Source organism: Canis lupus, chromosome 12 (genome assembly GCF_003254725.2).
Source record: "Canis lupus dingo isolate Sandy chromosome 12, ASM325472v2, whole genome shotgun sequence".
NCBI classification, from domain to species: domain Eukaryota; kingdom Metazoa; phylum Chordata; class Mammalia; order Carnivora; family Canidae; genus Canis; species Canis lupus.
Window position 1 is genome coordinate 36,101,071 of NC_064254.1, and position 24,147 is coordinate 36,125,217.

Consider the following 24,147-nt stretch of genomic DNA (forward strand, 5'->3'; position numbering starts at 1 on the left):
CTTTCATAAATATCTTCACAATGTTGCAAATGTTGCATAGGTGATACTTGAACAGTGCACAGTATGGCCCAGGTTCACATGATACTGCCACTCATGAGTCTAGATCCATTTTCCTTTCCTTTATATTAAGATATTAATTCCCCATTCTCATAAAAAAGTATCTTCACTGTCTCTAGGCCCAAGTATATGATCATTTGTTTCCAGTTTATATATTAAAATGCACCTAAAGTGTCACTATCACACTCACCCTAGTACTCCAGTTCTCACTGCTCTCTCCTTCCCTTGGACCACATAAATTAGCATGGTAGTTGATTACTCCATTGGGTTATTGTTGTCTTCTCAACTAGGTTGTAAATCTGGGTTTACATTTCTTACTTTTTTGTATTTCTCATAGCATACATCACTAGAGGTGCTCAATAAATAATTACTGATTTTATGATTTTTGGCACAAATGTTAAAATTATAGTACACTGAAGTGAAATTCATTTATTGAATAAGCACAAAAATAACATGAAAGTGTGAAAATGGCAATTCTTTTTTGAAAGATTTATTTGAGAGAGAGAGAGTGTGTGTGTGCAAGCACTTGTGCGTGTGGGAGGGAGGGGCAGAGGGAGAAAGAACCTGAAAGCAGATTCCCCACTAAGGGAGGAGCTCCTTATCTGGCCTCCTGAGCTGGGGTGGAGGGCTTGATCCCAGGATCCTGAGATCAAGACCTGCTCTGATGCTTAATCAGCTAAGCCATCCACGTGCCCCAATAGCAATTCTTCTTCTTTTTTTTTTTTAAACAATTTTAATTTGATTTTGCTTGGATTTAATGAGAATTGTTTTTTAATTAGTGAAGCATGAAAATTATGCTTTTTTTTTTTTTTTGAAAGTCTTGGTAAGAAAGGACTCTACCATGACTCTTTTATGTCTTTACCAGATAGAGTTTATTTTTGGGGGGTGTAGTGGTATAAGTTCCTGCCCTTGCTGTTATTCTAAGAACATTATTACATTATTCAATGAGTACTGCTGCTTGTTTTTAAAGAAAGCAATTTATGACTAGATTGCATTACATCCACTAGATGGCAGGTGATTGCTAGGGAAAGAAGGGGAAAGAGAATAATGATTATTTTGGGGGGTTGGTGTATTTCCACTGATCTGTCTCAGTCAACAGGGCTTGCCAATAACTCCTTAACTTCTATAAAGTTCTTCAGTGTTAGCTTTCCAGAGATTTTAAAAGTGATTGCAAAACATTCCATGATATATACCGGCCAGATATTTTTCTACTACCACAACTAACTCTAGACTGACCTTTTATTCCCCCCAATTTTCTTAAGCCATAAATGGTGTCCTTACCTACCATGGGGATTAAAATAAATTATGGTGAGAAGAAATGCATTATTAGAGGGATGGAGAAATTACACAAATTCTTACTTAACTGAAATATGCAGTTTAAAGTTTTAAGAATCATTAGTTTTTAAAACAGTGGCATGAAATACAGTTTTGTCTACAATGTCTGAAGGCTCTTTAAGAGAACTTGGGGGACACTGTCTCATGTTTATTAACACTTCCACCTGGCATTTGCTGTGAAATGTTTGAGATGATCATAAACTCCATTGGAAAACTCTCAATTCCACATGTGCACTCACCTACCAAAGTCATGAGAAAAGCATGCTAGTGCTGTACCCCTTGATTGGCCTGACCAGGCTACTTACACCCTACTTATGTGTATTTTTTTCTTTTTCATTCTTTTTTTTTTCTGTATTTTTCATATGTGGTCGGTCTTCTAGGAATGCTGATAGGAGTCAGAGAAGAATTGAAAACCTCTGCTTGTACCTCTAAGTTAAGCAGAATGGATGAGACCAATTCAGCTGTGCTCCCATAGCTTCTTTAGAGGCATGGAATTCCTCATCAGTATGGATGGGACTTAAAGTAAATGAATTCACCAATTAATTTGTGGCATTTAGAGTTATCCCTTAGAATTTATATATGTTGTATCTAAAAAAGCTACTGCACAGATATTATTGTATATGGGCTGATCACAAAGTTTTATTTGTTGTCATCATCATTACTACCATACCTGGTTTAGTTAGTTAAAAAGGAGATTTCTAATAATAGCTAGGTAAATAAGACTTTTGAAATTTTAGAGTTAAGAGAATTTGACATAATACTAGACTTACCTCTTCAGATAAATTTTGAATGTCATAAGGACAGAAATGAACAACATATGCATTACACACCTCAGTGATCCAAGGTTTCTTCCTGGCAAAGTGTTGAGCAGTAAATGAGGGCTGAATGTTTGAGGTTGAAGGCATTCCTTACCCAGGGGTGGTTATCTGTGTCTTACCATTCTCAGCTGTGAAGGATTGGTGGATATGAAGAGATGAAAGCCCAGTATCATTGTTTTGGTATCATCCCCACCTCTCTGACAGATTAACCAACACTACTTGATTATATTTTGTGCCTTTAACATCTATTTTTTCCATGTATAATTTATTTTAATTTTCCCACAAACTCTATAATGTAATATCCAGGGAAATAAAACGAATGTGTGATTACAACTATTACTGTATTTGTACATAGGGAGGCTTTGTCCAGACAGCAAGCTGATGCTTGCCTTTGGCAAAAGCTGTTAATTTCGCCCAAGAAAATACATTGAGTGAAAATTAATTAACTCATTTGTTCTTTAGTAAATATTTATTTAGTGCTTAATATTGCCAAAACAAAATAGTTCCTTGAAAGAGATGGAAGGCAATGTGCTCAAAATTCTTGCAGCAGAGTCCAACTCTTGTCCTCAAGACTTTTTGACACTGTTAGAAATAATCGTACTATTAAGAACTAGCTGGCCCTGTCTGTGTATGTTTTTTAAAGATTGCTTTATAACCATCCTATTTGCTCATTCTACTTATTCAAGATGTGTATTCCCAGCATTCAGCACAGTCCTGATACTTTGTGGGTGCTAAACAAATGAATGTGCTATGGATCTTTGAAATGGCTGTTGACCCTTTTGTTCATATTCTGATTTTTCACTTAAAGTCCAATTATGTTTTGCTTTTGTTATTTTGTTTGTATTTTGGAAACCAAATTCTATTTTGGCTAACATCTTCCTGGATGCTCTGAAGCCTAATTTGGAGTTCTTTTTAAAATAGCCACTTTGGTGATTTTCAGATTGGCTTTCTGCCTTAAATACCTGGGAAGATACAGGTTCCTGGTTACCTGAAAGTGGAGTGTTCCCATGAAATCTTTGTAAGTCAAAAGATGTTAAATGAAGAAACAATTACCATTAATTTATGTGAAAAAAAATTTTAAACATTCACAGACCCCCAAACCTTAGGCTTTTCTGATACCATAGGATAGATCTTGCTAACAGCTGTGTAAAACACATTGAGGTAAACCACACAGATGGTCACAGACGAAGATGTGGCCCTTTGATACTGAGATGCTGAGTGTAGTTCCCAGGGAAGGCGCTTGGCCGTGCCATTCTAAATGCTTGTGGTGTGCATTAGCTCTCTTTGAGCTCACTCCAACACAAATGCCTTTTGCAAAAGCAAACGTCTTAGGATTTATTTGGGTTACTGAAAACAGGTACTAATGTAGGTCTTTTGTAAGAGCAAAGTAGTATAATGTGAATTTTGGAAAGCAGGGAAATATTTGTAATTGGTTGTTTGCAAATCAGGACATTTTAGAGAATGCAAGGGCATTTAATGAAGAATTATACCAGATAATAGGTGTAAATTGGAACAGCCCTTGGCAAGCTGGGAGGTATGATCGTCTTACTTAACAACCCATTTTGGCCTGGCTTATTCTTGCACTTTCTGCTCATATTTTGGGAGCAGAATATCTAAAAAACATTTAGATAATCATTTCCAAGGTTGGTGATGACCTCACAAAAGACTTCCTGACTTTTCAGCTTATCAGAAAGTCTCAGCACTATGGGTGATTGATTTTTTTCTTCTTTTTATTTTAATGGCTTTACTGAGATAGAATTTACATACAACAACTGCACATTTAAAGTGTACAATTAAATAAGGTTTGACATGTGTCTATTCCTGTAAGACTATCACCACAGCCAAGATAATGAATATATCATCATCGCTCCCTCAAAGTAGTCCTCTCTCTTACCTCTCCTGCACATCCCCAGGCAACTACTGATCTGCCTTCTGTCACTATACGTTATTTTGTATTTTCTAGAACTTTGTATGAATGGAATCATACTGTATATGGTCTTTTTTTTTTTTTTTAAATCTGGTTTCTTGGACATTCTTCCATGTTGTTGCATTCCTTTTTTGTTGAATTGTTTTCCATTGTATGGATATTCCACAATTTATTTATACATTCATCTATCAATGGCCATTTGTGTTTTTTTCCAGTTTTTAAAAAATTAATTAATTTATTTTTTATTTATGATAGAGAGAGAGAGAGAGAGAGAGGCAGAGACACAGACAGAGGGAGAAGCAGGCTCCATGCACTGGGAGTCCGACGTGGGATTCGATCCTGGGTCTCCAGGATCGCGCCCTGGGCCAAAGGCAGGTGCTAAACCGCTGCGCCACCCAGGGATCCCTTTCCAGTTTTTAATTATTTCAGATAAAGCTGTCATGAACATTTGTGTATACATCCTTTTATGGAGATATGTTTTCACTTCTCTTGGATAAGTATCGAGGAGTAGAGTGGATATAGTATATGAAAGATTTAACTTTTAAGAAACTGCCAAACTGTTTCTGAAGTGATTGTACCAGTTTACTGGTACACTGATGAGCAGTACACTGCTCTCATCAGCAGTGTATGAAAGTTCTAGTTTCTCTACATCCTTGCCAACACAGTCTTTTTTTTCTAATAAATGTGTAGCAATTTTATGTTGTTAATTTTCATTTCCCTACTACTACTGATGTCAGATATCTTTTTATGTCCTTATTTGTCATCCAAATGTCATCTTTTTTTCCAAATGTCATCTTTAGTGAAGTTTCTGTTCAGATTTTTTGTCTTTTATTGGATTGTTTGTTTTATTGAGCTTTGAGAGTTTTAAAAAATTTAGAACTTAAGTCTTTAATCAGATATGTGATATAGAAACATTTGCCCAAATCTGACTTTTCCTGTCATTTGCTTAACAATGTCTTTTGAAGAGAAGTCTTGATTTTGATGAAGTTCAACATACTAATTTTGAATCATGCTTACTTTATTGTACCATAGAAACTTTTTCTTAGCCCAGGATGAGTTACTTATTTTTAACCAAAATTTACCGGGGTGAATTTAAATGAAATGAAAAACTGATATTAGAACATTGGGACATCTAGTCTTCCCACTTTATATAAAGAATATTATTTTATTTTGGTATCCATTAAACTTTTGGAGGAGAGTTCAGAAGTTAGTAACACAGTTATTTCTGTTTTCAGTGTGTAACATGTTTGATTCTCACTTATTTAAAACATAAGCTGAGGGGTTGCCTGATTGACTCAGTTGGTTAAGCACCTGTCTTCAGGTCAGGTCACGATCCTAGGGTCCTGGGATTGAGCCCCACATCGGGCTCCCTGCTCAGCGGGGAGCCTGTTTCTCCCTCTCCCTTTGCTGCTGCTCCTGCTTGTTCTCTCTCTCTCTCTGTCCAATAAATAAAACCTTCAAAAAAACATAAGCTGGTCAAAGTTCCTTAATTAAAGTTATGACAATGAATGAATTGCCAGATTTTGAAGGCAAAACAAGTCAAACACATGTTCTTGCTAGCCTTCTCCCTGGCCCAGTTAGCAGCTTCTGTAGCTCCTAGGTAGACTTCAAGTAGCCTCTTTGAATCCCTGGAATTCTCTATGACTCTCCATTTTTTTAAGGCAGTATTCTAGTTTAATTAATTATCATCTTTTGCTGAACTATTGAATAGTTGTCAATTGCTTTGTCTTCTTCCAGTATGGCACCCTCAACCTGTTTAGATGCCACAGTTATCTTTCTAAAATACAAATGTGATCATGCCATGTTCTTTTTTGTAATTCTCCCAAGGACCTCCTATGTCTTTAAAATGAAGTCCAAGCTCGTTAATGTGCATCATAATTAGAGTGCTTATACATCTCAGTTTATTTTTTTATTTTTATTTATTTATTTATTTATTTTTACATCTCAGTTTAAACCACTGTTGTTCCACTGTTTATTAATAGCAACTCCATTCCATTTCCAAAGTGTTGTGGTTTAGTTGGTAATGTAAATGGTTGCTCTGCTTCTAATACCTCACTGTTTTGGGTTCTGGTTATACTAAATTCTTTCAGTTCATGTGTATCACTCTCCTCTCTGGTTTATACTTTTGGCTGGCTAGTTTCTATTTCTCCAATCTATCCTTCAGGTGTCAACATGCATTGGGCTTCTTCTGTAAAGCCTTACATGATATTCCATGTGTTTACTTTCTAGCCTTCCTATCATTCTCTCATCGTAGCATTTAACAGACCATTATAACAATTTGTTTACTTGCTTATGCACCTCACTAAGACTGTCAGCTCTTTGAATGTGGAGGAATTCTATGCTCCTTGCTCTAATATATTCAGTATATGGAACAATTATCTATTAAATATTTACTGATCACATCCTCTCCATATTAAGATTTTGAGGCAATGAAATGTGCCCTTCCTTCCTGGAGACACCTGATATGGAAAAAGGAAGCCTAGAGCACCCAAATGGATTGTTCATATAAAAATGTAAAAACCCTTTGGGGATTGAATAAAAAAACCATCTGGTGGGAAATGACCAAGTGTGAGATTTAAGTGTTCTATAGCATTCATTCTGAGTTGTTGTTTTTCTTTGTGGCATCTCTCACTTTGATTCCTGTAGTTCTAGACCCTCACAGTTCAGTTTTTCTCTTCATCTTAGCTATGAAAGAAAGATATTTGCTTCCTTATGCTCCACTAAAAGAGGTTAGAATTATTTTTTAATAGGTGATATGAAGAACAACAACAATTTAAAGAAATGAAAAGCCAGGAGGGACTAGTAATAACAACAAAATATACAAACATTATAAAAATAAGCAAGTTGTCCAAATAGTTTTTAACATTGTATCCCAGTAAAAGCAGCAGTAAATTGGACTGTGTTTCACACTTCCTTATGCTCTTATCCTAAGATAAGGAGTTATTCTAACCCCAGCTAGGGTGTCAAACATTTGCCTATGCCTGAATTCTTTCCTTCCAAGTCCCTTGTCTGTTCATGGTGAAGCCCTTGAGTTTTATCTTGTTTCCTTAGTATCTGGAAAATATTCAATTTGGATACCTTACTTAATTTAAGAGCAAATACCAACTTTTTTAAGCTGAGTCTTTTTCCTTCTTCAACTTTCCTTAATGAGGATCTCCCTCTTAGACTTGATTTCTGCTATGAGATGAATCCATAAAGGAGTGTAGACTGCTAGCAAAAGATACCATTAGGCACCATTGGATGATCCTACTATTTCCAGTTCAAGGTTTTAGTTCTGTACTCTTCTGAAATCTGGAGTTCTAGATCATGAAGTGAGTTCCTTAGTATACATAATTATATGCATACATACAATGTGCAGGAGAGAAACCCTGCCCAAATTTACACCTTACATTGAAATAATATACTAGTCCTTATTATGCCATAATTGCATTTTGCACAGAACAAGATTGAAACTAATCACCACATATGATTCAATATCTACGCTTAAAACCCTTTGTATTTGTTTGTATGACCTGCAGAGTCAGGTAGGATATTTTATAACAGTAGATCTCCAAGTGTGGTCCCTGGACAAGCAGCATCACCATCACCTGTGAACTTGTTACAAAGGAAGATTCTTGAAACTCTACCTCAGACCTTCTGAATCAGAACTCTGGAGGTAAGACTCAGAAATCTATGTTTAGGCAAGTCGAAGGAATCTGAAACACTTTAAAACTTGAGAACTGCTGTTTTTTTAAAATATATTTTTATTATTTTTTATTGTTTTTATTTTATTTTTTTGAGAACTGTTTTAAGAGTCATCTTCATTTTATTTATTTTTATTTATTTATTTTTAAAAGATTTTATTTATTTATTCATGATAGACATAGAGAGAGAGAGAGAGAGAGGCAGAGACACAGGCAGAGAGAGAAGCAGGCTCCATGCCGGGAGCCCGACGCGGGACTTGATCCCAGGACTCCAGGATCGCGCCCTGGGCCAAAGGCAGGCGCTAAACCACTAAGCCACCCAAGGATCCCCAGTCATCTTCATTTTAAAATAATATATAGAGAGTTGATTGTATTGAACTATCAAGTGCTTTGGTAATAGGAGAACATTAAATAAAGTAGCAACTGGTAAAACTTTATCTCTTCCAGCAAGTTTCTTTGTGCCCATTACACATTTTTCCATTGTCAATAGATTTGGCAGGAATGGAGTAAAGTTGAAGGATATAGATCACAATCTCTGAAACAGTAAATAAATTAAAGTTCTTCTATATTTGTTGAGTTGCAGCCAGGAAAAAAGAAAAAGGAAAAACTAAAGCAAAAAAAAAAAAAAAAACACAAAAAACCAAAAAACCTCTCACAAATCTGATCAAAAATACAAGTGGACAGGAGCTGGACACTTTTTAGAATAGAATGTCTGCAGGCTCTGGCCACAGAGAAAGCTCTTACTCAACATATGTTGCAAGTTGTGAGTACTAATTCTATCCATATTTGCCTTTCATTTATGTGGTTTTCATTTGTGGCTGGGTCTGCTTTACAGGTGCCCTGTGTTCCAGAGAATGGAGATCAAAAGAATTCACTTCTCAGGATTTCAGAACTGTATAGCCAAGAGATGAAATGTTTCTCTGGTATCACCATTTTTTTTTTTTTTCTATGAATGAGGCGTCTGGGTTTCTCAGGGAAAACTCTTCCCTTAAAATAACAACAACAAAATTCCTGTGTAAGTTACCTAATAAATGACCTTGATGTCTATATTCTTAACAGGTTGTTTTCCCATAATTGTTGTAGAGCACATGAGTTCTAACCCAGGGGACAGATTCAGCATTGCTTAACTTTGCCAAGAATTTTTAATTGATGATTGCTGATGTATATTTCACATTGGAATTAGCTTAAGCTTGCCCTGGTCAAGCAGCAGTTGGTGCATGCCACAAACTTGTCAGAGGCAGCAGGAGACTGGAAATGTGCAGTGGGTGTCCTCACATGGCCAAAGGGACCTGGCAGAGAGGGAAACACATTTTTTCCATCAGTTGCCTATAGTGTCCCACCACACCCCATCTGGGATATAGAATCATTCTGGCTTCTAAAACTGGTGTTTCATCTGGAAACCAAGTTTTCTTTCATCCAACCACTTATGTTAGGATTCGTGTGAGGAGTCATCTGGGATCCTACTTTATTGACCTGAATATACCAGGTCCATTCCAACATATGTTTTGGCTTCTATTTTTTTCCTCAAGTCTTGGCATTACATTTGGGAATTAGAAAAATGTTAGCTTGTCATAGAAACACATCTTTATGAGTGCTGTATATGAAAAATGCATCTGGATGACTGTTTTTTCAAATGGTACCCTTCAAGCTCCAGACATGTTCTGAGGGCATGCTTGGCAACATGTCATCTCTGACACATAAATCTGGGCTTCCTGGGACTTCTTAGGCTGACTACATGCCATTTTATCCTAGGATTCTGTCATTTTCCTCCTATAGAGTGTTCTGGGGCATCAGATCCAAATCTATCCTTTGTTTCTGTGTGTGTGTTTCTAGATTTCATGAAATGCAGTGTTAAGACTGATACGTTTTTAAAACCAGCACAGCAGTAATTAGAAAAGAATATAGTTAGATCCCAATAAATTGGGGTCAAGTGGGACAAATAGCTATGGATCCCTGGGATGCTTACTTTCCCCAGAACTTTATTTTGGCTTTGATGACAATGTCTTGTGGTGGGATGTATATTGGATTAAGAGGCAGCAGACCTTGTTTCTAGTTTTGGTTCTGTGACCAATGGGCTATATGAATTTGAGTGAGACTATTCTCTCTTTGTGCTTTAGTTTCTTCATTTAGAAACTAATGATTGTGACTCAGTTTTTAAAACCTTCAGCTTAAGTAGTCTAGGTATCTTTCTAGTGCTATTAAATGGTTGTTAATAATGAGTTCCATTTGCACTTTGCTCTATTCTTCTCCACTTGAGCTTCTCCCCTTACCTCATCAGAAGAACTTGATGGAAGGAAAAGGCAGACTGTAGGTCAGAGAGAAAAGAGGGGGTTGTTACTAGAATATTTATAAGGCTGTTCCAGTTCCTGCTTGCCCTGGTACCATCTTGGCACTTAGTGTCAAGAGATTTTTCTTCTAGCATCAGTGGAGTTCTTGAGACAGTGGGAACCAAGCCAGATAGTCATCAAGAGTTCCATCTTCACCATCCTGGGTGGGGGGAGAGTGGGTGAGATATTAGCTTCTTTCTCCCATGCTGATCCTTGGTTTATATATCCCCTTTCTTTACAATTTGGACTTCAGATTACCTTTGACTCATAGCTCCATCCTTCAAGTGCAGTTTTTCCTATTTCAATAGACTACCAGTAAATAGAGCATAGGAAATAGGGTTTTTCCTATTTCAATGGACTTCCATTGAAATCTTAGAATTTCTGCCAGGTGAATTCTATAAAGAACTGTTGTTTGACAAACAGGAAAATGAGCTATCATGTTACTGACATTTTGGGGGTTGTGCAGTAGAATCTTTAAAGGGTCTTTAAAGGTTGTTTGGCATATATTTTCCTTAGAATCTGAGTGTCCCAGAAGCAAAAGATTTAGAACTCCAGTTGACCACATCAACATATTTCTTGTCTCTAATAGGTAATAAGTGCATAGCAAATTGCTCTGCCAGAGCTAGTGGGGAAGTTAATTAATCTCCTGTTCGTAACACATGGAGTCATTTCTGAGTGGCTTCAATTTATTTGTTCAAAAATAACCCCAAAGATGAATTGCACAATAGATTTACTGCCTATAATTTTGTAGTTTGTAGATGCTGTGGTGGGAAGCAGTCACTAATTTAATAATTTAGAAACAGTTTGGGAATAGCTGAGTGAAAATAAAATCATTTGACTCTGCTTTATGAACTCAACATTTGGGGGAAAGTATTTATGAGTTTGACCAGCAGGAGCTTTTGATTCCCATTAGCGGTCACAGCTGCTTGCTGTGAACGTGGCAGGCTTGCTACACTGAAATGTTGCTGCCTAACAGCTTATTTGTCAGGTCTATAGGTATCAGATAACAGCACAAGATGTTTTTGAATGTTTGCAAATTCTTAGGGAAACTCTTTTTATTCCAAATAGTATAAATTTAAAAAAGTGATTTTTTGTATTTGAAATAATTACTTGAGCATCATTATTTTGATTGCTTTAGCTCTTTGGGTCATTGCCAAGACAACCCCATTTATAATATAGGCCCCTCTGTGTTGTGTAAGTAGGCATGTTCCAGACCACAGAGGTTTGCTAGACCAGAAGAACTGATTTCAGGGAATTATAGAGGGTTAAAGTTGCATACGTCCTTGAAATAATTGAAAGTAGCTCCCTGTTTTAAAGTTGAAGGAATTAAGACTCAGGAGAGTTAAAGGAGTTAATCAAGGCCACACATCTTTTTAGCAGAAGAAATGGTTGTAGAATCTAAGACTCCTGATTTCCAGTTTCATTATCCTTCTGCCATATGCTGAAAAGGATTAGGACTAAATGAAAAAAAAACCAAGAGCTAAAAAATGGCTTTCTTAGATGCTTTCTAATGGATTTTTGGGGATGAAGCTGAGAAGCATAAAAGTGGTTTTACTCAGCCACTTTTCAGTTTATTATCCTTTCAGTTTATTATCCTGAGATACATCTATAGCAACCTGTTTTCTGTGTTCCAAGGTTAATAATTTGGCTTCCTTTTAATTTTGTACATAATTAAAATGGATGTTTCCTTTGGACTTAGGGGTTGGCTTTTATTTTCTCTTAGTTTATGGAGCTGAGGCCAGATAAATGAGCTCAAATGAATTATGCAAAGTTTCTGTGAAGTGAGGGATAACTATCCCACATGCTGAGAAAACGTGCTTTTGCCTTTATGTCTGGTGGTTGTGTGTGTTTAATTATGTGCAGATTGTGCTGCTGGGAGAAACTTGGACTGGATGCATTTCCCTTAGGACAGGCTTGCTGGTGACAGTAATACTCTGGGTTACAGGCACAGCTATGGGGCTGGGGATCGCAGAGAGGCAGGCGAGCCCCTGGCATCGAGCCTCTAGAGGGCAGTGCTACCTCACGAGTCAGTCACCGAAATCTGTGTCAAGCCTAAATGGGATAAACAGTACTGAATGTCTCGGACATCCACTTTTCCTGGAGTTCTAGACATAGAAGGATAAGTAATTAGTTGTGGGTTGGTACTTTCTTTGAGCCTGGATGTCCTGGACTATTTTGCAGTTCTAATCTTTATAGTGTAGAGAAAGGGGCATGACAGAGTATCAGCACATCTGGTATCTAGTCTTAGTTCTGTGACTGATTAATTGTGTGCCTTTAGGCCTCTGGCTTCAGTGTCTTCATCTGAAAAATTAAGCGGTTCTAATATTTCTTCTCTAAAAGCTGTGAGTCAGCTGGTTCTTCTTTTCTGCCCTATTTCCCTGGGCCCTACTCAATACTCAATTTCATCCCAGGGCTTACCTTTGACTTTTAAAAAGGTATTAGGATAACCTCTCTGTAAATAAATCTCCCCCTCTGTCTTGGCTACCAGGTCCAGTTTCTCTTCCAGGAATGTTGCTTGCAACATCACCCTTCTAAAGTAGACACTGTGGTCTATCAAGGCTTGCCAAAATAGCTCATTAGCAAAATGCTTAGTGACCTTTGTTATGGGTTGAATTGTGCCCCTTTCCCCCAATTCATACATTGAAGTCCTAACTGCCAGTATGTGGCCTTTTTTGGAAGTAGGGTGGTTGCAGATGCAATTAGTTAAGATGGGGTCATACTGGAGGAGAGCATACTCCTAATCCAGTATGACAAGTGTCCTTAAAAAAGGGAAATTTGGAAACAGATGTGCACACAGGCAGTTATGCTGCCACAAAATAAGCAACTACCAGAAGCTAGGAGAGAGGCTTGGAACAAATCCTTCCCTAGTGCCTTCAAAAGAGGCATAGTCCTAATTCCTTGATCTTGGACTTCCAGACTCAGAACTATGAGATAATAAATTTATGTTGTCTGAGCTGCTTAGTTTGTGGTACTTTGTAATGGCAGCTCTTGCAAATGACTACAACCCTAATGAGAATTCAGTTGAGTCATTGGACTATGTGTTGAATGTGACTTTTCCTAGGTGGCTGGGAGATCACGAAGACTTGATCCTGACTCCTGCACTATACTCCATCAAAGCCAACAGTACGGTTGTTCAAAATGACAACAAGTTTTGTATAACTTGGGACATGTGATAGATTTCATAGGAAAAATGTACCCACCCAGGGGTAATACAATTTATCCTTCTTTAATATTTGATAACCCTTTTGTTTCTCCAACTTTAGTTAGACTCAGAAGCAAATAAAATGTGCTGATGGCTCAGTGATTCAGAACCATCTTCAACTTTAAGTAGTACTTGAAATGCCGGAATTCTCATTTGCTAAATAAATAAAGGCAAAGTTTGAACTTAAAGTGTTTCTAACAGAATAGGTCAATTCACAGTTCTAGCTTATGATCATAGCAATGAAGAGAGGAATTAACTGTGGTCACTTCTGTTACTGAGACCTGTCATTTAAGTCTGTCTCCAAGGATATTCCAGAGCCAAAATATACTGAAAAAACGAGGACAGAAATTTTTATCAGGGAGTGGGGGTGGTGTGTGGTTAGAAAAGCACTGATGAAAGGCACGCTTCTGTCAGCATCCACATCTCAGCTGGACCTAATTGACATTTATGAAAAAGAGTCATCTGTAGATGTTTCTTAGTCGTTAAATGATAGAATAATTCTTTTAAATCGATATACAATATACTTCCCAGAAAAATCCAGAAACTTTAGATATTTTGGCAATTATTTGGAAATTGTACAGCTTTGGTTTATGTTGTTTAGTGTTGTGTGATACTCTTCTGAAGCAGAGATTCATTTTTTCTCATACTGTCAGCTGTATTCTCCTGTGATATTTATACCATTTGGGCCCCCATATGCATCATTGGATGTTCATCAAAGCCTGGGAGACTAAAGTTGGCATTTTAGTAGATTCAAGTTCTAGGCACGGGTATGGTCTGTCTTCTTTTTGTGATTCCTTAACTTTGCTTTTGATCTTGAGCTACATTTTCAGTGAGTTCCTTTACCTTACAGGTGGGGAACAGAATATTGTCATTATCTCTTTTTGTACTAAGGAGGAAAGACACTTTTTTCAAAAATATTCCTAACAAGCTATAATCTAATTTTTGGAAGAGAGAATGAGGTAAAAGATATTTTTATACCCTCTTGATAAAACCAGCTGGCAGTTTAAAAATGTAAGTCTTTAGCCCAAGACAGGGTATAGATTATCCACTACTTAATCTATTTTAGAGATTCAAAGGACAGAAATTTTAGTTTTTATTATTTTTCCATATTAAGCTTAATTTAAAATTTTCTAGCAGTAAAGGCAAATGAAAGTATCATGATGATGAGGTTCTGTTTTTTAGTAGTAGGAAGCAGACCATTTCATCAAGAGAGGATTAAGTAACCAGCCTGGTCTACTGGAAAGGTCTTGGCTCCTTAGTGATATGTACAAAGTTGGTGGAAGTTTTGGCAAGAGTTTTTTAGAACGGTCCATTCTAAGTAAAAGAAGATCCCATAGATACTGTTCTATAAACTAGGCACAGATTTGTGAATTACCATGTATAAAGTAAGCTGATGGGAATAAATCTCCTTTGACAAAACAGGGTAGCCCATTTACGGTCTTTTTTTCTATTTGAAGGAGCTCTGTTTGCTCATGTACTTCTATAGGATATGGGCATGGACTCTCAATCAAAATAACTTGAAAATTGATAACTAATTATAAGCCATCACATGCAAACACTGAAATTGCTTTATTTACAGTTTTATTCCATGGACACGACTAATTATGGATTGCATTGGTTACCTATAGCTGTGTAACAAATTACTCAAAAACTTCATGGCTTAAAACAACAAACTTTATTATCTCTCAGCTTCTGTGGGTCAAGAATCTGGATGTAACTTAGGATCTTTCCCTGTATGCAATCAAGGGGTTGGCTGGGGAAGGATATGCTTCCAATCTTACTCATGCGATTGTTGGCAGGATTCAGTTCCTTGCTGGCTGTTGGCCAGAGATCTCTCTTAGTTCTTTTCCACATGGAGTTCTCCATAAGGCAGTTCACAGCATGGCAGTTGGCTTCCATCAGAGCAAGCACTTGGAGAGCAAGAGAGAGTAAACAAGATAGCTAAGGATCTTTTTGTAACCTAATGTTGGAAGTGATATCCTGTCACTTTTGACTTCATAGTACATATAAGGGGAGGAGGGACTATACAAGGTTGTGAATACAAGGAGATAGGAATCATTTACAGGCTGTTACCAAATGGATAATAGGTTTTGGTAACTATAATTATTTTATTATTTTATTAAGATTTATTTGAGAGAAAGAGTGAACTAGAGAAAGAGAGAGGGCACAAACAGGAGGAGGGGTAGAGAGAGAGAATGCAGACTCCTTGCTAAGCAGGGAGCCTGATGTGGGACTTGGTCCCAGGACCCTGGGATCATGACATGAGCCAAAGGCAGATGCTTAAATGACTGAGCCACCCAGGTGCCCTGATAACTATAATCATTTAAATTGTATAGTTTGTTATTACTTTTCTATTTAAAAGCAGTTTATCTCTCAGGGACTAAATAGGAAAGTCCATACTTAGTGAACTATTTTCCTTTACTGTTTCATGATATAATATTAAATAATATTTGTTTACTACCTTCAGCATAGAAATATTAATATTCCCAAAAAACCTGTGAAGGTGAAATTAATATAGCACTTTTGCAGGTAAGAGATGTGTTATTCAGAGGTAAGTGAACATTTGCAGTATTATATAGCTATACGTATGATTTTTGTGATTTTTTTAAATATATAATTTATGGAAACTGTCAAAAAGTACATAGGGCAAGGGAAAATGTGTCTAAATGATTTCTTTTGACTATATTTTGTTCATTTATTTGCATGGGCAGCAAAAAACTTGTGGATATGCAGAAACTAAAAAATGAGACAGAATTGTGATATTTGGAACTGCTTCAGTCTTTCTTAATGATACCAGCTCCAGAGTGGAGTTGCTGGAGATTGGGGAATATTTCTGCTCTGAACATTTGGGGAATAACCATGTTCCGAGCTTGTTTCTATTTGCAGATGTCTGAAAAATTTTTTATGATTTTTTTTTCCACTGGTATGATTCTTTGATCCACTCAGAAGAACATCTTCTGTATTCTTTTTATACTCCCTTTACAAACTTAGAGAATAGAAGCCACAGTTTGAAGATGAACAGAAAAAAAGGGAGGAAGGTAGAAGAGATGGACCAAAAAGTTCAGAGTTGGCAGACCATGGGGCAGGACATATGCTTATTTCTAACTCCTGCACTCAAGATTTAAGTCCACCCAGGAAAAGTCACTGCATCAGTCCTAGTGAGCTGGGGAAGTAGCGAGTGCTCTGTCTACTTTCACACAAGTTAGGCAGAAATATATGGAAATACCACCTTGGTCAAGTCAGTTGTAAAAACTGGGCAAGAGAGATTGCAGATAATGGGTTGTTTGATAGAGGTAGCTGGTTTTATAGGGATTTTGACTACCATAATGGCTAAATCAGCTGTACATGTAGAATCTGTCATGTTTATAGTCCACTTGATGAAAAACAGTAGACTATGCCACAAAATTGTGGGAAAACATCTGAATTTTATGGCTTCCTTAAAGTCATAGTCAGGAAAAAGTTTTTTTTTTTTTTTTTTTTGCCAGTATTTCAGATTGAATTATATTTCTATGGAAAATAACTTCAATCCTCTTAAGTATGGAGGACCTCAGTTACCTTCTAATGGGCTGTCCCACCCAGACTCTGTTAGGACCTTCCAGCTCTACACCCTTCAGTCTTCTAAAACCTTCCTAAAACACTGATGTCACTGTCTACATAGAGACACTTAGTGGCTTCTTATTCCTCCAGATTAAAGACCATATCCTCAACATTTATTCAAGGTTTGCACAGTCTACATCAACTTTCCGTTACCTTTATAACACAGCTTACCTCATATGTGACCCTACATGTAACACTTAATTTTCAAATCTGACAGATTACTTGACATCTCAACTTAGGTATAAGTGTCTCACAGATCATATATACAAAAAGACTGTGATGCCAAATTTCCCTCACTGGTTCCTCTCCTAGGCTTTCCTATCCTAGGATATAATATCACCATCTGCCATCAGGTCAAAAGGTTAGAGGTCATCTTGGATTCCTCCACTTCCTTCATGACCTGACATGGTCAGCCAATCACCATGTTCTATTTAGGTTACCTATCAATACATTCAAATTGGAGTGTTTCCTGTCACAGCCACTGCTTCCATCTAATGTGAATTGCCATCCTGTCTTACCAGATGGGAGTTTCCTATTTCTATGCTTTCCCTCCAAAATCTTAACTTCCACATATAAAGATGAATCTTTCAAACATATATCAGATTATAGACTCCCCTTCTAAAACTTTCCAATGATTCTGCATATCATCTAGATTCAAGTCTGCATTCATACCATGGCCCCAAGACTGTATGACTCGGCTCTCCTGTTTTGCTGTTATTCTCTATTCTTCCCACTATGCATCATATGCTGGATATTTTTATTCATAATAAGTCAGCTTGTTCCCTCCCCATGGCTTTTGTCCTTCTTATAACTTTCTAAAAAAATATTTATTTATTTTAGAGGGAGAGAAAGAAGGAGAGAGCATGTGAGTGGGAAGAGGGACAGAAGGAAAGAGAGAGAAAGAATCTCAAGCAGGCTCCCTGCTAAGTGTGGAGCCTGATGTGGAGCTCAATCCACGATCCTGAGATCATGACTTGAGCCAAAACCAAGAGTCGGACATTAAACCAACCAAGCCACCCAGGTGACCCCTTCTTGTCACTGTGGCTGGAGTGCTGCTTCCCCAGAGCTTCACATGGATGGCTTCATTTGGTCATTTAGATTTCAGCTCAAATACTGTCTCCCCAGAGAGGCCTTCCCTGACCATCCAATCTAAGCTAGTGTTCTGTATACTTTTTGTTATATTTATAAATTTCATATTCTTTGCAGAACTTATCACTATCTAAAATTTTTATTTTTGGTTTACTCACTTATTGTCTGCCTCTGCCCACTGGACTCTCAGATCCCTGTGAGTGGAGCCTCCTCTGACTCCTTTTACCTTGTCACTGTGATATCCCAGTACCTAGAACAGTATTGGACTGCAGTAGATGTTTCAATCTGTGTTTAAGCCAAATTGTCTAGTTATGGGTTTCTGAATATGATGCAGTTTATATTCCTTGAACTTGTAAAAAACTTTTTTTTTTTTTTAAATTTTTATTTATTTATGATAGTCAGAGAGAGAGAGAGAGAGGCAGAGACACAGGCAGAGGGAGAAGCAGGCTCCATGCACCGGGAGCCCGACGTGGGATTCGATCCCAGGTCTCCAGGATCGCGCCCTGGGCCAAAGGCAGGCGCCAAACCGCTGCGCCACCCAGGGATCCCAAAAAAACTTTTTTTTATTTGAATATTGCTAGCTTTCCCTCTCTACTTTTGAAAATGTTTCATCTTTCAGAATCCCATTTAAACATCATCTTCCTCAGCCACTCTAGCACATAGTTATGACCTCTCTGCAGTGCTATCAGATTCATAAAAATTTTTAATTGTTCATATGTCATCTTAAAGTTTAGTTTATCTTTTTATATCTGTATATCTTATATCCTCAACTGGATTATAAGTCCTCTAAAGACTGAGATATGAAGGTATTCTATGTATTTTTTCCTATTATTGTTGCTATTAAAATATGCCATGCATTTATAGATTTGGAATAATATGTATTGATTAGTTCATCTTCATCCTCACACCTAGTCATAATTTCAAAACAACAATTTATAAATTTGAAGCAATTCTTGCTCTTGGGTGACTTCTAATATTTTCATTTAAAATGGCACTATTTAAGGATGTATCTGCAGAAACTAATTAGAGATCTATCATAGACACAATTGGGCTTAAAGAATTCTTGCACAGCAACTAAGCTAAAAATATGCATAGACAAGAAACTTAAGGGATGCATTTTGTAAAGAAGAAATCTTTCCTAGAACTCAAACTTTATTTCATAGGAAAAGCAAGAACCTTGTCTTCTGTAAGGATCACTGTCAAAAGATACTATGTAATCTTTGACCAAATTCATTCTTATCATTTAAGGATTTGCCAACCTAGAATATTCTTCTACTCTTCCTCCTTCTCTTCCTTCAGGAAATCACATGAAATAAAATCAAGTATCGCAGCTCTAAGCATCTCAACTTTCTACTCACTATTTATAATGTTAACTAGGCACTCATTCTTTCATAATCTGACTCTTCTCTGTTTCAAAGGGGAAAACTGTTTGGTACTAGGTACTATGAAATATACTCTAGGCAAGTATAATCAAATCTTGTTGTTTACCAGAATCACCCAAGGAAACTCTTCCAAAGATAGCAGTTTCCTTCATTTCTTTTTTCGTTTTTAATTTTTTTATTGGAGTTCAGTTTGCCAACATTTAGCATAACACCTAATGCTTATCCCACCAAGTGCCCCCCTCAGTGCCCATCACCCAGTCACCCCAACCCCCCGCTCACTTCCTGTTCTATTACCCCTTGTTCATTTCCCAGAGTTAGGTATCTCTCATGTTTTGTCATCCTCATTGATATTTTCACTATTTTCTCTCCTTTCCCTTTACTCCCTTTCACTAATTTTTATATTCCCCAAATGAATGAGACCATATGATGTTTGTCCTTTTCCGATTGACTTATTTCACTTAGCATAATACCCTCCAGTTCCATCCACGTCGAAGCAAATGGTGGGTATTTGTCGTTTCTAATGGCTGGGTAATATTCTGTTGTATACATAAGCCACATCTTCTTTATCCATTCATCTTTCGATGGACACCGAGGCTCCTTCCACAGTTTGGCTATTGTGTACATTGCTGCTAGAAACATCGGGGTGCAGGTGTCCCGGCATTTCACTCATCTGTATCTTTGGGGTAAATCCCCAGCAGTGCAATTGCTGGGTCGTAGGTCAGATCTACTTTTAACTCTGAGGAACCTCCACACAGTTTTCCAGAGTGGCTGCACCAGTTCACATTCCCACCAACAGTGCAAGAGGGTTGCCCGTTCTCCACATCCTCTCCAACATTTGTTGTTTCCTGTCTTGGTAAGTTTCCCCATTCTCACTGGTGTGAGGTGGTATCTCATTGTGGTTTTGATTTGTATTTCCCTGATGGCCAGTGATGCGGAGCATTTTCTCATGTGCTTGTTGGCCATGTCTGTGTCTTCCTCTGGGAGATTTCTCTTCATGTCTTTTGCCCATTTCATGATTGGATTGTTTCTTTGCTGTTGAGTTTAATAAGTTCTTTATAGATCTTGGATACTAGTCCTTTATATGATAGGTCATTTGCAAATATCTTCTCCCATTCTGTAGGTTGTCTTTTAGTTTTGTTGACTGTTTCTTTTGCTGTGCAGAAGCTTTTGATCTTGATGAAGTCCCAATTCATTTTTGCTTTTGTTTCTCTTGCCTTCATGGATGTATCTCGCAAGAAGTTGCTGTGGCCAAGTTCAAAAAGGGTGCTGCCTGTGTTCTCCTCTAGGATTTTGATGGAATCTTGTCTCACATTTAGATCTTTCATCCATTTTGAATTTATCTTTGTGTATGGTGTGAGAGAATGGTCTAGTTTCATTCTTCTGCATGTGGGTGTCCAATTTTCCCAGCACCATTTATTGAAGAGCTGTCCTTTTTCCAGTGGATAGTCTTTCCTGCTTTGTTGAATATTAGTTGACCATAGAGTTGAGGGTCCACTTCTGGATTCTCTATTCTGTTCCATTGATCTATGTGTCTGTTTTTGTGCCAGTACCACACTGTCTTGATGACCACAGCTTTGTAGTACAACCTGGAATCCGGCATTGTCATGCCCCCAGCTCTGGTTTTCTTTTTCAATATTCCCCTGGCTATTTGGAGTCTTTTCTGATTCCACACAAATCTTAAGATGATTTGTTCCAACTCTCTGAAGAAAGTCCATGGTATTTTGATAAGAATTGTATTAAATGTGTAAATTGCCCTAGGTAGCATTGACATTTTCACAATATTAATTCTGCCAATCCATGAGCATGGAATATTTTTCTATCTCTTTGTGTCTTCCTCAGTTTCTTTCAGAAGTGTTCTATAGTTTTTAGGGTATAAATCCTTTACCTCTTTGGTTAGGTTTATTCCTAGGTATCTTATGCTCTTGGGTGCAATGGTAAATGGGATTGACTCCTTAATTTCTCTTTCTTCAGTCTCATTGTTAGTGTGTAGAAATGCCACTGATTTCTGGGCATTGATTTTGTATCCTGCCACACTGCCGAATTGCTGTGTGAGTTCTAGCAATCTTGGGGTGGAGTCTTTTGTGTTTTCTATGTACAGTATCATGTCCTCTACGAAGAGGGAGAGTTTGACTTTGCCAATTTGAATGCCTTTTATTTCTTTTTGTTGCCTGATTGCTGAGGCTAGGACTTCTAATACTATGTTGAATGGCAGTGGTGAGAGTGGACATCCCTGTCTTGTTCCTGATCTTAGGGGAAAGGCTCCCAGTGTTTCCCCATTGAGAATGATATTTGCTGTGGGCTTTTTGTAGATGGCTTTTAAGATGCGGAGGAATGTTCCCTCTGTCTCTACACTCTGAAGAGTTTTGATCTAATCTCTAACTGTAGATCCCACTTTCCCCCAGATCATCTAGAATTTGATCCATAATTACCTCCTCTTTCCCTCTATCTTTAACATCTAACTGAACTGCCTCTTCTTACAACATATAGATCCAGGAGCTGCTTCTTTAAGGCTGCATTCCTGAGCAAGTCTTAAAAAGCATGAGAGACTTAAAAAAAATTTTTTTTTTTTTTTTTGGTGGGCACCAACTAATAGGTAGAATCTTAATTTTTAATAGAAAAAAAGATTTTCAGGAAGTCACATACAATATGAAGGCTTCTTTTTATCCTAGAAACTGTTAAGTAGATCCAGTAATTATATAATTTTAAAAAATTAAGTTTCGTGATATACATTGAATCAATAACTTCAAATTGCTATTGAATACACCATGAGAATGAAAATCCTTTGCTTTCAAAGGATTTATAATCAAAAAGTTTTCTTATTCTTATGAGAGGAAAATATCAGATTACTAATGAGCAGAAGCCTGCCATTTGGATATGACTACTCCAGTTGCTATTTACCTCTGGGGAGAAGTTTGTGATCTGGGTTATCCTTACTTCCTATGGGGGCTATCTCCAGAAATGGACAGGATTTCAGATGCCAGGCTTCACCCAGGGAGACATGCATTATGAATGTTTCCACATCACACATGCTTAGTTTCTTCATGTGGAAGGAGCTTGAATTCCCCAATAATCACAATTAGAGGCCACATCATTTTACAATGGTTTACTGAAGAATAGATAATAAATTTTACTCTAGACGGTTGGGGATGTAAGCAACCATGTTACAATTTGCAGTCTCTTTAGAGGTTTTGTTCTCACACAAGGCTGCTGGTTGTCATGATTTCATGTTGTTTAACATCTTCTAAATCAATGATGTGCTGTGGTGATTACACAATACATAAACTTAAAATAGATGGAATTCTCAAACCATCACAAAAAATGGCTGCTGTTATTTCAGTCTTGCCTCGTGAATCCAGTTGCATGTGTGTTTTAAACACTCCAGAGAACATTTTCTTCATTTTCCATTTCTGAGACCATGATTTCTGGTGCAAATAGCAAAGCTGAACTGAACAAAATTTGTGATGCCCGAGGATTTTCAAAGGAGTTTTCCAAATGATTCATGAATCAATAGCTGATAGACTCAGCCATGCAGGGCATTTGTTTGTTGCTTCTGATGGTTTGAATCCCTCCTTTTATAAACAAATTCTTTTCGAATAATAAAGGACATCAAATAAAACCTCATGGTAGTGCCCTCGAAGCTGGCACTCTCTTAGCAGTTCAGCTCTGTTCTCAAGTTTTATGGGGAACGGCTGATTGTAATTAACTAAAAAACACTCAGAAATCTAACTTTAAATAGAAGATTCAGACCAGAGCATTTACTTATTTATTACCGTGTCATGGGTAGATTTCAAGACAATAAATCTAACACATAGTCTTAGGGAACAAAAAAGTTCTAGCGGTTTAAATAAGTATTTTAAAAATTTGGCTTGATATATTTGCTTTTGCTCTAAGGATAAATACTGGATCCTTTTGATTTATCTAAGAAGATGGAAAGTGCATTTCCTCTTAAAATGTATCTATCATCGCTGGCTGGAATTGTGATAAAAAGGGAATGGGACAAATATCCTTTTTTTTTTTTTTTTTTTTAAAAGGTAGATTCTTTATGTTTTAAAAATCCTTTAAAGCTTTACATGCTCATTACATCAACCTGACCTTTAACATTAGCATACTTTCTTTTGCATATCCATAAACATCTCAAATTAAAATATCCCAATTTGAGCCTCTGATTTCTCAACTCCCACAACTGTCATCTCTATTCTATTTAATAACACCTTATACTTCCAGCTTGCTCTGGCCAGAAAGCTTTGGATCACTCTTAACTCTTCTCTCCTAACTCATGCTCAATCCATCAGGAAGACCTTTAGATCTACCATCAAACTATTCCCAGAATTTGACAATTTTGTTGACCACTTCCACCCATATTACCTTAGTCCAAGCTATCATCATCCCTCACCTGGATTTTCCAGTAGCTTCCTTAAGCAGTTTCTCTATAATTATTCTTACCCTCTTGGGCTGTTCCTACAGCAGCCACAGTGAGGTTTTAAAAATATGCTAGATAATGTCACTTCACAGCTCAGAATCTTCCAATGCCTTTCCATCTCACTCAGGTTAAAAGCCAAAATTCTTGCACAGGCCTACTATAAAGCCCAACATGACTTTGCTGTTTTCCTTTTCTTCCCTCCTTCACACACCATCTTTACTTCCTATTCCACATGACATTTTTCACCATCTAATATACCATATAATTTACTTTTTCATTTTGTCTCTTTCCACTGGAGTGTACACTTCAC

General features: G+C 37.2%; 2 long non-coding RNA genes across 8 annotated transcripts in view; one reads left to right on the forward strand and one right to left on the reverse strand.

Moving 5' to 3' along the window:
• LOC112658443 (uncharacterized) overlaps window positions 1-24,147 on the forward strand; it is a 161,457-nt gene that overhangs the window by 46,743 nt on the left and 90,567 nt on the right. The gene's annotated exons all lie outside the window — the stretch shown is intronic.
• Window positions 1-24,147, reverse strand: part of LOC112658445 (uncharacterized) — a 108,437-nt gene that overhangs the window by 6,631 nt on the left and 77,659 nt on the right. For 5 of the 6 annotated variants that reach the window (XR_007401215.1, XR_007401214.1, XR_007401218.1 and 2 more), the window contains one exon: window positions 15,002-15,259. The exons of the other annotated variant lie outside the window; for it this stretch is intronic. This is a non-coding gene — a long non-coding RNA (uncharacterized LOC112658445). Of the gene's footprint in view, window positions 1-15,001; window positions 15,260-24,147 lie in introns of those variants that run through there. 6 annotated transcript variants of the gene reach the window in all.